This window comes from Anopheles funestus, unplaced genomic scaffold (assembly GCF_943734845.2).
Source record: "Anopheles funestus unplaced genomic scaffold, idAnoFuneDA-416_04 scaffold_10_ctg1, whole genome shotgun sequence".
NCBI lineage: Eukaryota > Metazoa > Arthropoda > Insecta > Diptera > Culicidae > Anopheles > Anopheles funestus.
In genome coordinates this window covers 337,777-352,011 of record NW_026045351.1, presented here as the reverse complement: position 1 = coordinate 352,011, position 14,235 = coordinate 337,777, and the positions used below count along the sequence as shown (strand labels likewise).

At 50.5% G+C, this 14,235-nt stretch overlaps 1 long non-coding RNA gene across 1 annotated transcript in view; it reads left to right on the top strand.

Moving 5' to 3' along the window:
- LOC125774467 (uncharacterized) overlaps positions 1 to 951 on the top strand; it is a 134,652-nt gene extending 133,701 nt beyond the window's left edge. The window contains exon 5 of the long non-coding RNA XR_007420927.1: positions 771 to 951. This is a non-coding gene — a long non-coding RNA (uncharacterized LOC125774467). The remainder of the gene's footprint in view (positions 1 to 770) is intronic.
- Positions 952 to 14,235: the final 13,284 nt, after the last annotated feature.

Genomic DNA, 14,235 nt, shown 5'->3' with positions numbered 1-14,235 from the left:
TACATAAGCACTCGTTGCTCTAGATAGCTCCTGAGCAGCCTGCAGAGGTACGGGGGTACCATCATGTTGTCCAGAGCGAGTGCTATGGCTTCCCAACTGGCGCTGTTAAACGCGTTCTTCACGTCTAGCGTGATAACTGCGCAGTAGCGATTTCCCGTTCGCTTCCTCGCGAAAGCGTTGCGCGCCCTCTCCAGCACTGCAGCAACCGCGTCTCCAGTAGACCGCTTCTTCCGGAACCCAAACTGCCTGTCCGACAGACCACTGCTTCCTTCCGTGAGGACCACTAAGCGGTTTAGTATCAGTATCTCTAATACTTTAGCGAAGCTGTCAATAACCCCTAATGGCCTTAGCGCCGACGAGGCACCAGGTGGTTTCCCGGGTTTCGGGAGGAGGACGAGCCTCTGTCTCTTCCACACCGAGGGGAAGTGGCCAGTATCGAAGCAACGTTGGAAAACATTCCGGAAAACTTCTGGATGTACTTTGATAGCGGCCACGGTCGCTTCGACCGGAATACCATCGGGGCCAGGAGCCTTGCCCAGTTTCAGCCTATCTCGGCTAAGGTGTCTTGGCTAATGTGTCTTGGCTAAGGTGTCTTGGCTAAGGTGTCTTGGCTAAGGTGTCTTGGCTAAGGTGTCTTGGCTAAGGTGTCTTGGCTAATGTGTCTTGGCTAAGGTGTCTTGACTAATGTGTCTTGGCTAATGTGTCTTGGCTAATGTGTCTTGGCTAAGGTGTCTTGGCTAAGGTGTCTTGGCTAATGTATCTTGGCTAAGGTGTCTTGGCTAAGGTGTCTTGGCTAATGTGTCTTGGCTAAAGTGTCTCGGCTAAGGTGTCTTGGCTAAAGTGTCTTGGCTAATGTGTCTCGGCTAAGGTGTCTTGGCTAATGTGTCTTGGCTAATGTGTCTTGGCTAAGGTGTCTTGGCTAAGGTGTCTTGGCTAAGGTGTCTTGGCTAAGGTGTCTTGGCTAATGTGTCTTGGCTAAGGTGTCTTGACGAATGTGTCTTGGCTAATGTGTCTTGGCTAAGGTGTCTTGGCTAAGGTGTCTTGGCTAAGGAGTCTTGGCTAAGGTGTCTTGGCTAAGGTGTCTTGGCTAATGTGTCTTGGCTAATGTTTTTTTTTTTTTTTTTTTTTTTTTTTTTAAAGGAGAGATAAAATCTTCTTAGACACCACCAACGGTGACATGGGATTTCTACCCAGTAAAAAAACTCTCCTTGGCCACGTAGTGTTGCTGCCACCACCCACGGGATCACCTCGCGGTATAACTTCACGGGTGGGGCTCTACAATGGACTTAGTCCACACCTTAACTTAACACCATAGACTATTCTACGGGACGAGACGTACATTCAGGGTTCAGTTCAGACTTGCAATATCCACAAGTACTCACCGACACTCAAACACACACTGACACATTAAGCACATGAAGCAAAACACATCACACGTAACTCCCTTCACACTCGGCCAAGTCTTTGGTCCACCCTCCAGGCGTGCTGAAGTTTTGTGGCGATCAATCGCATAGCTAATGCCACGGCATCCCACTTTCTGCAGACCTCGATCATTAGCTCGACCAGGTTGCCTTTGTTGATTGTTGAACCACACTTTTCACTGGCTTCATGCCGTTCGTCGACAAATCTGGGGCAGTGGAAGAGCACGTGTTCGGCTGTTTCATCTACGGTCACGCATACTGGGCACCTCGAGGAACTCGTGTGCTGGTACTTGTGAAGGTAACTCCTGAAGCACCCATGGCCAGTAAGGAATTGGGTCACAAAGAAATTCACTTCTCCATGCTTCCTATCAATCCATACCGCTAAGTTCGGGATTAGTGCATGTGTCCAACGTCCTTTGGTGGAGAGGTCCCATTCTGCCTGCCACTTCGCCCTGGATATAGTCCTAGCGGAGGACCTGGACATTCTCGCTCCGATAATGCCGCTACCTCCGGAACACTCACGGTCTTCTGCCAAGATGATGCAAATAGGCATCATATTAGCCACCACACATGCCGCCGAGTACGAAGTTGTCCTATAGGCGCAGATCACTCTCAGCGCTAGCAACCGATACACCCTATTTACAACACGCTGATTCGCCTTAACCGCCAGAATATGCGCCCAGTTTCCGGCATTGTATCTCAGGCGTGTAGTAGCTACATCGGCGAGAAGTCGTCTGCTACTACTCTTGGGACCACCAGTGTTTGGCATGATCGACATCAACATATTTGCAGCTTTGGTGGCATTGCTGCAGGCGTACTCGAGATGCTTCCGGAAGCTAAGACGATCGTCGATGACCACTCCCAGGTACTTCAGTTGCCGTACGGAAGCAATGAGCTCCGTGCCCACGCGAAAGCGCGCTGTTTTAATCACCTTATGGCTGCTGATCAACAGGAACTCCGTCTTGTTATGCGCAATGCCTAGTTTAACGCTTCGCATCCATGACTCTACTCTACCTACAGAGTCGGAGGCGAGGAACTCGATCTCCTCTATAGATTCGCCAAGGACCGTTAAAGCGATATCATCGGCGAAACCAGTCAACTCCGCTCCTGGAGGTAGTTTGAGGCGCAGAACTCCGTCGTACATTACGTTCCACAAAGTTGGACCGAGGATCGAACCTTGTGGAACTCCAGCCTTGATGTCCATTGACTGAATGCCTCGTTCGGTGTCGTACATAAGCACTCGTTGCTCTAGATAGCTCCTGAGCAGCCTGCAGAGGTACGGGGGTACCATCATGTTGTCCAGAGCGAGTGCTATGGCTTCCCAACTGGCGCTGTTAAACGCGTTCTTCACGTCTAGCGTGATAACTGCGCAGTAGCGATTTCCCGTTCGCTTCCTCGCGAAAGCGTTGCGCGCCCTCTCCAGCACTGCAGCAACCGCGTCTCCAGTAGACCGCTTCTTCCGGAACCCAAACTGCCTGTCCGACAGACCACTGCTTCCTTCGTGAGGACCACTAAGCGGTTTAGTATCAGTGTTGTAAACAATATTTGTTTACGCCTACCGTCACCGTCACTGTTGTCGTTTATGTCGACCGATCGACCGATCCACCACGTTCTATATAGATCTCGATAGGGCGATCACCGATAGGCACACCGAGAACCGTGGTGAATTTATACGAGAAGACTGCAACGGGATAAAAAGAAGGATCGGGCGAAGAAAGAGCCCATTTTTATTGTAGAAAGCGAACCAGTGAATAAAACGAACTAATTTTTTGGTTCGCGCAAGCGTCCCTAATAAACTGAAGTAATATTCGTGTTCTTTTTCTACATTCCAAAAAATTAGTGTGAAACTTCAATAATTCAGTTTAAATAATCGCTAAAACCGTAGTTTCGGGCGTGTTTCGAGTATAATCGATCGTGTATAAAAGAGTAAATTATCCATCGAGGATAATCGCGTCGGATAAGCGGAGTGCAATCGTGGACTGTGCGTGAAAAAGTGTATCGCTAGGATGAACCAGGACGATCGAACTGAGCAAGGCGGGCAGGCGGCGAACCAGCGAGAGGACCAGTTACCCTCGGAGGACCGGACGGCAGAGCGCGACGGAGTAGTCGCTATGAATACAACACCGTCCTGTTCGGCTCGATCGCCAGCGGCCGTCGAAGGATCGACCCAGAGCGAAGGGACGCTAGGTCACCGGGGTGAGCAAACCGTTCAAACTCCGTGGGGATACTTTCCGGTGAGGTACAGAAACCTCGACGCGGCGAACGTGCCACCGGAGGCAGCCCGACCGTTCCTTAATAATACACCAACACACGCACAAAATGGCCATACACAACCGCGTGGTTCGAGACGCGTCAATGATGGCGCCTCGAACCCAACGATGGCGAATGCTCATCGGTCAGCAACCTCTGAACGGTTCATGACCGCCGACATCGAACTTCACAGGAAACGGCTGGAACTTGATAGACTGAAAATCGAATTCCAGCAACGCCAGATAGAGCTACGCGAGCGCGAGTTGGAGTTTTTGCAGATGGAGAGTGATGCACGTGAAGCACGTGAAAATGCAAGTGCACTGGGACGAGGGAGCACATGGCTGCTGAATCAACAAAATGGCGCGGAAACTGCGGTAAGGAGCGCTGAAGACGAACTCCAGGAGTGGCAACGCGCGATGGACGAGCTTATGTTGAGAGATCCCCGCACCAGGGAAAGCACGTTTCCGCAACCACGTGCATATTTCTACGGACCCGACACATCTGTACATACGAACGGACACCGAATCGGACATAGTACGCTGGCACACCCGCAACCACACGCACCCGGTACGTACCAACGTAACGCATTCTCGGATGCAGCTACTCTTGGCTTTTTAGGATCGTCTTCCTTGAGCGAATCGCAGAGAGCAGCGAGGAAAGCCAGCGGAAAAGAGTTACCGACCTTTACGGGTTCCGCAGAGGAGTGGCCGATTTTCATTTCGAGTTACGAACACTCGACGGCAGCCTGCGGCTACACGGACGACGAAAATCTGCTTAGGTTGCAGAAGGCGTTAAAAGGAAAGGCGCTAGAAGCAGTTAATTCTTTGCTGTTGCTGCCATCTGGGATAAAAGAAGCCATGAACATTCTTAAGCTTCGATTTGGGCGACCTGACGTGATTGTCGAGAGTCTTATGGAGAAAGTGAGGGGCATGCCGGCCCCGAGAGCTGAACGGCTGGAGACCTTGGCCGAATTCGGATTTGCTGTAAAAAAGCTGTGTGCCACTATCCAGGCATCCGGGTTACCAGAGTACACGTGTAACGTGGTACTATTAAAAGAGCTGATTGCAAAACTGCCATCATCTACGACCATCGAATGGGCGCGACATCAAAAGGAGTTACCCAGTGTGACGCTGTCAGACTTCGGAAGGTGGATTGGCGAGCTAGCTGAAGCCCTCATCGTCGTTGTTCCGGTGAAAACAGAAACATCGAGTGACGCAGATCGTCGGCGCAGCGTGAAACCTAGCCGTCCAGAGCAACGCCCGACGACCACGGCGCATCTGAACGTGCACACCCCGGACGCTAGGGGTAAGTACGCTCCTCCACAACCTAAATGTTCTGCATGCCAGGGAGAGTGTGTCGCGCTGGACGAATGCGAGCGCTTTCGAAAGATGACCGTTGCTGTTAGGAAGGACCACGTACGAGACAGTAAACTGTGCCGTAAGTGTCTCAAATTCCACAGGGGTTGGTGTAACGTAAAGACGACTTGTGGGTTGAATGGCTGCGAGGCAATGCACCACAAGCTGTTGCATGGAGCCCTAAGTGTAGTGAACGAAGCGGAGAAGCACTGCCTGACACACTCCGCCTCAAACGACCACAACCTGTTTCGATATGTACCGGTCACGGTGCATGGGAACAATGGCAGAACCGTCAAAACGTTCGCGTTTCTGGACGAAGGCTCGTCGGCGACATTTATGGACCATAGCCTTCTGGAGGAGTTGGGCTTATCCGGTTTATCAAAACCGTTAAGTCTAAGGTGGACAGGCGACACCACCAGAGAAGAAACGACGTCAGTGCAATTGCCGGTTCGAATTTCCGGTGAGTACCAAGGAGCAATAGTGCATGAGTTGGCGAAAGTGCACACGGTTAAAAATCTGGCGTTGCCTGCGCAGTCGGTTAACACTAATCAATTGGGAGCCGTTTATCCGCACCTGAAAGGGCTACCTCTGACCTCCTATGTTAATGCCACACCTCGGATATTGATTGGCGTGGATAACTGTCGACTGGGGAAGCCGCTGAAATGTGCCGAAGGACGGGTTAATGAACCTATTGCAACAAAAACGCGTCTGGGTTGGATTTTGTATGGACCGTGTCCTATTGCAACTATTAACGTGGCCGAAAGCCACAGAAGCTTCCATATTTGCAGCAGTGACGATAACATGGATGGTACACTGACAGCCGAGGTCAAGGCTTTTTTCTCACTGGACTCTCTCGGAATTGTTAAGCTCCAAAATCCGCTTAAATCTAAGGATGACGAACGCGCTTTGGAGATACTCCGCAAGGAAACCAAGCTGCAGGGCGATCGATTTGTAACGGGCTTGTTGTGGAAGTACGACGACATCCGCCTGCCGTGCAACAAGGCTGCAGCACTAAAACGTCACCAGACCCTGAAAAAGAAGATGGAAAAAGATCCGGAATTAGCGGTTGCAGTGAACGCGAAAATGAGCGATTACATCCAGAAAGGCTACATTCGACGTTTAAGCGCCTCTGAAGCAGAAAACAAACAGCTCAACGACTGGTTCCTGCCGATATTTCCCGTAACTAACCCAAACAAACCCGGCAAAATCCGTATGGTTTTCGATGCAGCGGCCAAGGTGAGTGGCGTTAGCTTCAATTCCTTTCTCTTACCGGGTCCCGATCTACTCGCGGGGCTACTCTCTGTTCTCTTTAAATTCAGAGAGTATCGTATAGCGGTTGTAGGAGACATTCGGGAAATGTTTCATCAGGTGACGATGCGCAAGCAGGACCAACGAAGCCAGATGATCTTTTGGGATGGAGACGAACCTCACGGCGATCCAGCTGTATATGCGGTTACAGTGATGACGTTCGGAGCTGCTTGTTCTCCGAGTAGTGCGCAGTTCGTGAAGAACCGTAACGCGGATCGATTCGAAAAACAGTACCCACGAGCCGCACTATGCATCAGAGACGAGCACTACGTGGACGACATGCTCGTAAGCGTCGAGACGGAAGTAGAAGCTGTAACCCTTGCAAAAGAAGTCCGGTACGTACACGCGCAAGGAGGTTTCGAGATTCGGAACTGGGTATCGAATTCGACGTTAGTAGTGAACCAGCTTCAAGCGCAAGCAGAACAACACAAGGGCATCAACATGGGCTACGATTTAACCACTGAAAAGGTGCTCGGTATGTGGTGGGATACGGCGTCGGATACCTTCACCTTCCGCCTCTCCGGACAATTTAAAGAGAAGCTGCAAGCCGGAACGACAAGCGTGACGAAGCGGAACCTACTTCGGATCCTGATGAGTGTCTACGACCCCATGGGCTTACTCGGACTGTTCTTGATGTTCTTGAAGGTTCTGCTGCAGGAGATTTGGCGTTCCGGAATAGGGTGGGACCAGGAGCTGGATGGTCATTTGGCGGAAAAATGGAGGACGTGGCAAAGTGTGCTGCCTGAGATCCAGAATGTAAAAATCAGCCGATGTCATCGCAGACTCACGTCGATCCGAGCCAGGGTACAGTTACACGTTTTCTGCGACGCGAGTGAAACGGGCATGGCTGCGGTCGCGTATCTGAGGTTCGAGGAAGATGAAGTGATAGAATGCGCTCTTGTGGGCTCGAAAACTCGTGTGGCACCGATGCGTTTCGTCTCGATACCGCGATTGGAACTACAGGCAGCAGTGATCGGTGCACGACTAGCTGCTACTATCATCGCTTCGCATCGGTTAAATATCTCGCGTACGTTGTTTTGGACCGATTCACGGAACGTGCTGAGCTGGCTGCGTTCGGATCATCGGCGGTACAACCAGTTCGTAGCATTTCGCGTCGGAGAACTGCTTGAAACGACAGACGTAGAGCAGTGGCGCTGGATTTCGACAAAGCTAAACGTAGCCGACGACGGTACAAAGTGGACGAGAACACCGGATCTTTCGCCTACAAGCCGCTGGTTCACCGGGCCGAGCTTCCTATGGAACTCGGAATCGCTATGGCCGGGTTACGAAGTGCCTCCTACAAATACACCAGAAGAACTAAGACCTAGCGTGTTGCATCACAGCGTAGTAGATCCTCTCGTCGATTTCCACCGTTTCTCCAAGTGGAAAAGGCTTCTGCGAACGGTGGCGTACGTGGTAAGATTTGTAGCTAATATTCGTCGTGCCATGCAAAAGGATGTCATTTTAGGAGGGCCGCTAATACAAGAAGAGCTCGCTCAGGCTGAGCGCATCGTAATCAACCAAATACAGGCGGACGTGTACGCATACGAAATACGCTGCTTGAAGAAGGCGAACTCTCAGTTACATCCGTGGAAGACTAAAGTGGAGCAGAATAGCTCGCTGTACAAACTATCACCGGTACTGGACGAACATGGACTAATAAGGATGCGAGGTCGCCTTGCCGAGACGTTATCTATCAGCGAAACACTCAGACAACCGATAATCCTCCCGCGGAAGCATCGTGGTACCGAGCTGCTAATACTCGATTATCACGAACGGTACAAACACTGTAACCACCGTACAGTTGTTAGCGAGCTGCGAGCGCGGTATTATATACCCCGTGTGCTAGGTGAGTACAATCGCGTGCGCAACTCCTGTCAGCGATGTAAGGTAGACGGAGCCAAACCGGAGTCTCCTTCGATGGGAAATATCCCACATCAACGTACTGCAGTCGGGCAGCGAGCGTTTTCCTTTACAGGCGTCGACTATTTCGGGCCCCTCCTAGTTGCCGTGGGAAGAAGAGTGGAGAAAAGATGGGGAGTCCTGTTTACCTGTCTCACATCCCGAGCTATCCACCTAGAGATGGCTCACTCGCTGACCACGGCGTCGTGCATAATGGCTATTCGACGCTTCATAGCTCGGCGTGGTAAGCCCTTAGAGATGATCAGCGATAGAGGGACAAACTTCGTTGGATCAGCCCGGGAGCTTGAGGAAGCGCTTCGAGACGTGGACCACGATGCGCTGATGGTTGAATTCACTGGCCCTGAGATGAATTGGAGTTTTAATCCGCCCGCGGCTCCACATTTCGGCGGATGCTGGGAGAGGTTGGTCCGCTCTGTAAAGAAGGTAATGGGTCAATTTGATCTCCCGAGGAAGCCCACGGACGAGGTGCTGATGTCAACGTTCGCAGAATTTGAGCTCATCATTAACTCGCGCCCACTCACTTATGTACCGCTGAACGATGAGATGGACACCCCGCTGACGCCGAATCATCTACTGCTCAGAAGCTCTAACGGCTGCAAGCCGCCCTGCGTATTTGCCGATGGCGAGGCCGTTATAAAATCGTCCTGGAGGGCTGCTCAACACAATGCGGAAGTGTTTTGGAAGCGATGGGTAGCCGACTACCTTCCCATGCTGACTCGCAGATCGAAATGGTTTAAAAACGTACGTCCGATTCAAGTAGGTGATATTGTAATTATTGTCGACAACAGTTTACCGCGAAACAGTTGGCCGAAAGGACGCGTGGTTGAGGTAGTCAGGGCTAACGATGGCCAAGTAAGGCAAGCGAGCGTGCAAACCAATAACGGCATATTCAAAAGACCTGCAACAAAACTCGCGTTATTAGACGTTAAGCCAAAAATACTTACTTGCGATATCCAGGATAAGTAGGGAAAAGAACGTTAAAACACTATACACTAAATAACGAAATCGTAAGCGAAAAAGAGTGCCAGTGACAGGAACTAGAGTGAGTGGAAACGGATCCCCTCACTGCGGGGGACAATGTTGTAAACAATATTTGTTTACGCCTACCGTCACCGTCACTGTTGTCGTTTATGTCGACCGATCGACCGATCCACCACGTTCTATATAGATCTCGATAGGGCGATCACCGATAGGCACACCGAGAACCGTGGTGAATTTATACGAGAAGACTGCAACGGGATAAAAAGAAGGATCGGGCGAAGAAAGAGCCCATTTTTATTGTAGAAAGCGAACCAGTGAATAAAACGAACTAATTTTTTGGTTCGCGCAAGCGTCCCTAATAAACTGAAGTAATATTCGTGTTCTTTTTCTACAATCAGTATCTCTAATACTTTAGCGAAGCTGTCAATAACCCCTAATGGCCTTAGCGCCGACGAGGCACCAGGTGGTTTCCCGGGTTTCGGGAGGAGGACGACCCTCTGTCTCTTCCACACCGAGGGGAAGTGGCCAGTATTGAAGCAACGTTGGAAAACGTTCCGGAAAACTTCTGGATGTACTTTGATAGCGGCCACGGTCGCTTCGACCGGAATACCATCGGGGCCAGGAGCCTTGCCCAGTTTCAGCCTATCCGTTGCCTTCAATATTTCGTCGATGGTTACCGAATCGGGAATCACTTCTGGAGAACGAAAGGTTTCACTCAAGATCGGTTTCTCGTGGCAGGGAAAGAGCTCTTCAACTATGCTTTTTAGTTTATGGGGACATCTTTCTCGGGGGAGATCGTGTCCCGAAAGCTTGCCCAATAATTGACGGTACGCCCCGAAGGGATTGCTATTTGCCTCTTCACAAAGAGCATTAAAACACCGTCGCTTGCTGGACTTGATCTCACGCTTAAGGTTCGACCTAGAAGAGATGTAGGCAGCTTTCAACTCTTCTCTGCGTAACGTCGTGGTTGAGCGTTGCAATACCCTTCGAGCTTCGATGCAACGGGCACGCAATCTAGCAATGGTGCTATTCCACCAGTAAGCTGACCGTTTCTGACGCGATCCTGGTATTTTCCGCGGCATGGTGGCATCACAGGCTGTGGTAGCTGCAGAAACGATATCAGCGGCAGAGGTGCAGTCTGCAAAACCACCCACGCGCAGGGCGTCGTGGAATTTGGCATCATCAAAATGATGCCTTTTCCATGTGGTAAACCACGTGAACCGTGCGCATATGGCGCGCTGGCTAACGGCCTTGTAGCGTATCACCCTGTGGTCACTAAGAGTGAATGCATCGCTCACTCTTCAGTTCATCGCGCTTGCCAGGGACGGGCTACAGAACGTCACATCTATAACAGATGTTCTGTCATTTCTCTCGAAGGTTGGAGTGGAGCCCACATTTGCGACCACCAGGTCGAACCTCGCTAGGAACTCCAAAACCGCATTTCCCCTGTTGTTTGTTAGCTTACAGTGGCCCAAGCGTTGAAATCTCCAGCAACTACTATCGGTTGCAAGTCACCTAGTTCATCTGTCAGCCTATTTAGCATCTGTGCAAACTTTCCATCATCCCAGCTAGGCGGAGCGTAGCAGCTACAGAAGGTGACGTTATTTACTGTCGCGATAACGAAGCCGTCGAAGCAGCAGGAAACTATACTTTGGATCGGTAACGCTCCGCACGCCCAGACTGCGGCAGTGCCAGAGGGATCGAATGCCCAGTTGCTGCACCCTCTTGGAATTCGATATGGTTCGGATAAGAGCGCCACATCACCTTTCTCTTCCTTCACCACTTGGCTAAGCAGGTCTTGGGCCGCTTTACAATGGTTCAGGTTGTGTTGAACTACTTCCATACTGGTGGTTTTCTGACCGCCGAGCAGTATGGACCGCCAGTCTGGTGTGCGTTATCTCCCGGCGCGCACAGGACACACTTCGAGGGTTTATTGCAGGTTCTTGCTAAGTGCCCTTTCTCGCCGCAGCGCATGCAGTTTTCAGTCCTGTCTGGTCCATTGCAGTTACGCGCCTGGTGGCCAAAGTCCCAGCAGCGGAAGCATCTGTTTGTTTGTGTAACCAGTCTAACCGGACAGATTGACCAACCGATTTTGACCCGAGCCGCCTGCATCACAAGGGACGAAAGCTTGACCGGCATCTTTATACGAGCCGTCTGCATGCCATTGTACGATGGCTTTAATACCACCTCCAGCTTTACGCCTTCACAGTCCAACTGTTTTCTCAGGTCACGCTCAACGTCGGAGACCTGCACTTCTTCGTCGATGTAGCGACACTCTATAGTGTCAAACTGGCTTAACACTTTAACCTCCCCTGCAGCGCCTACTGACTGTTTTAGTTGCTCCTCGAAGGTAGCGCCACTTATCCCCTCGCTTCTCTTTAGTTCGAAGAGAAGTTTTCCGTTCTGCGTGCGACGGACCCTGGTCACATTTTCTCCGAGCGAGTGCAGCGATGGGTCTGCCTTTAATTTGTGAAGTATCTCCGCATGTGAACTGGCTTCATTTACCGACACAACTATAGCCTCTGCTCTGTGGCGTCTTAGAACAGACTGCGTGCGGTTTACTTCGAACTCTGGGAGGTTGGGCTTCTTTTTGCCTTTTTTAACCACTGTGCTCCACTGATAGTGCTCACCAACGTTGCTCTCGGGAGCCGTTGCCGACGTGTATTGAACATCGCATTTTGCTCTCTTCTGTATTTCCGTGACCTCCTCCGGCGTGCGAACATTTCTACCCCTTTTGAAGGAAGCCGGCGTATGTAAAGGTTGGCCGTCCTTCAAGGCATCTTGTACGCTTTTTTCTGCACGTTCTGCACGTATCTTTAGCGTCACCATTTCACGCTCCGCGTTAGTTAAGCCCGACAGAAGTCTCACTGCCATCTTTTTAATCGGAGCATGCACATTGTTCCTGTCCTTGGTGAAGAGGTGAAGTTCTCTTGCCGTACACAGGGCTTCCTGCAAAATACTACCGATTTTTCCAGCCTCATCGTTGTTTGAACGAGGTGTCACAACCTTTGGGGAAAAGACCGTTTCCGACTCGGTCACGGATTCCTCTACCACTTTGACGGCATGATCTTCCTCTGCATCCAATACTTCGGTGACCGCGTCGACAACTGGCGAAGCGGCGTGCTGCCTATCTTCACCTGGTGGTGATCTCATCGTCTTTGTGCTCCTTACAAATAAGGAGCCGAAGTCTTTCAGTGTAGACTGAAAGCTGCCTTGCTTCGCTTCATTCCCGTTCATCAGATGGCGAGGTACTCACAAGACAAAAACAAAAGTACTCACCGGGCCAGTCGTGTGCAAACCGGCCTTTAGCCGGGGAGGGTACTCACTCTCTTTCGACCCGGACAGGGCGGCGGGGAATGGTCGTATGGTTACACTAAGCCACTTACGCACTAGTCCACAATGTACGTAAGGATCGGAGATGATCTCACATACACTATTCCGGTCGTAACTTAGCGCAGTGAACCCGATTTTGCTTGTACACTTGGCGTAAACATGCTTAAAACCGCCACTCACGACGAAATCACTTTATCACCGAATCACTACACTTTGTAAGTCGTCCACCAATCACGTAGCTCGCAGTAAAGAAAAAAAAACACTTCGTACACAAAAAAAGGAGATCACGCACTAACTCCCGTAGAGGAACAGATGTGGGGGATACAGATGACACTCACTAAGGTGTCTCGGCTAATGTGTCTTGGCTAAGGTGTCTTGGCTAATGTGTCTCGGCTAATGTGTCTTGGCTAATGTGTTTCGGCTTATGTGTCTTGGCTTATGTGTCTTGGCTAATGTGTCTTGGCTAAAGTGTCTTGGCTAAGGTGTCTTGGCTAAGGTGTCTTGGCTAATGTGTCTCGGCTAATGTGTCTTGGCTAAGGTGTCTTGGCTAAGGTGTCTTGGCTAATGTGTCTCGGCTAATGTGTCTTGGCTAAGGTGTCTTGGCTAAGGTATCTTGGCTAATGTGTCTTGGCTAAGGTGTCTTGGCTAAGGTGTCTTGGCTAAGGTGTCTTGGCTAAGGAGTCTTGGCTAAGGTGTCTTGGCTAAGGTGTCTTGGCTAATGTGTCTTGGCTAAGGTGTCTTGGCTAATGTGTCTCGGCTAATGTGTCTCGGCTAATGTGTCTTGGCTAATGTGTCTCGGCTTATGTGTCTTGGCTAATGTGTCTTGGCTAAAGTGTCTTGGCTAAGGTGTCTTGGCTAATGTGTCTTGGCTAATGTGTCTTGGCTAATGTGTCTTGGCTAAGGTGTCTTCGCTAAGGTGTCTTGGCTAATGTGTCTCGGCTAATGTGTCTTGGCTAGAGTGTCTTGGCTAAGGTGTCTTGGCTAAGGTGTCTTAGCTAAGGTGTCTCGGCTAATGTGTCTTGGCTAAGGTGTCTTGGCTAATGTGTCTCGGCTAATGTGTCTTGGCTAAGGTGTCTTGGCTAAGGTGTCTTGGCTAAGGTGTCTTGGCTAATGTGTCTTGGCTAAGGTGTCTTGGCTAATGTGTCTTGGCTAAGGTGTCTTGGCTAAGGTGTCTTGGCTAATGTGTCTTGGCTAATGTGTCTTGGCTAATGTGTCTTGGCTAATGTGTCTCGGCTAAGGTGTCTTGGCTAAGGTGTCTTGGCTAAGGTGTCTTGGCTAAGGTGTCTTGGCTAAGGTGTCTTGGCTAAGGTGTCTTGACTAATGTGTCTCGGCTAAGGTGTCTTGGCTAAGGTGTCTTGGCTAATGTGTCTTGGCTAATGTGTCTCGGCTAAGGTGTCTTGGCTAAAGTGTCTTGGCTAATGTGTCTTGGCTAAGATGTCTTGGCTAAGGTGTCTTGGCTAAAGTGTCTTGGCTAAGGTGTCTTGGCTAATGTGTCTTGGCTAAGGTGTCTTGGCTAATGTGTCTTGGCTAAGGTGTCTTCGCTAAGGTGTCTTGGCTAATGTGTCTCGGCTAATGTGTCTTGGCTAAAGTGTCTTGGCTAAGGTGTCTTGGCTAAGGTGTCTTGGCTAAAGTGTCTTGGCTAAGGTGTCTTGGCTAATGTGTCT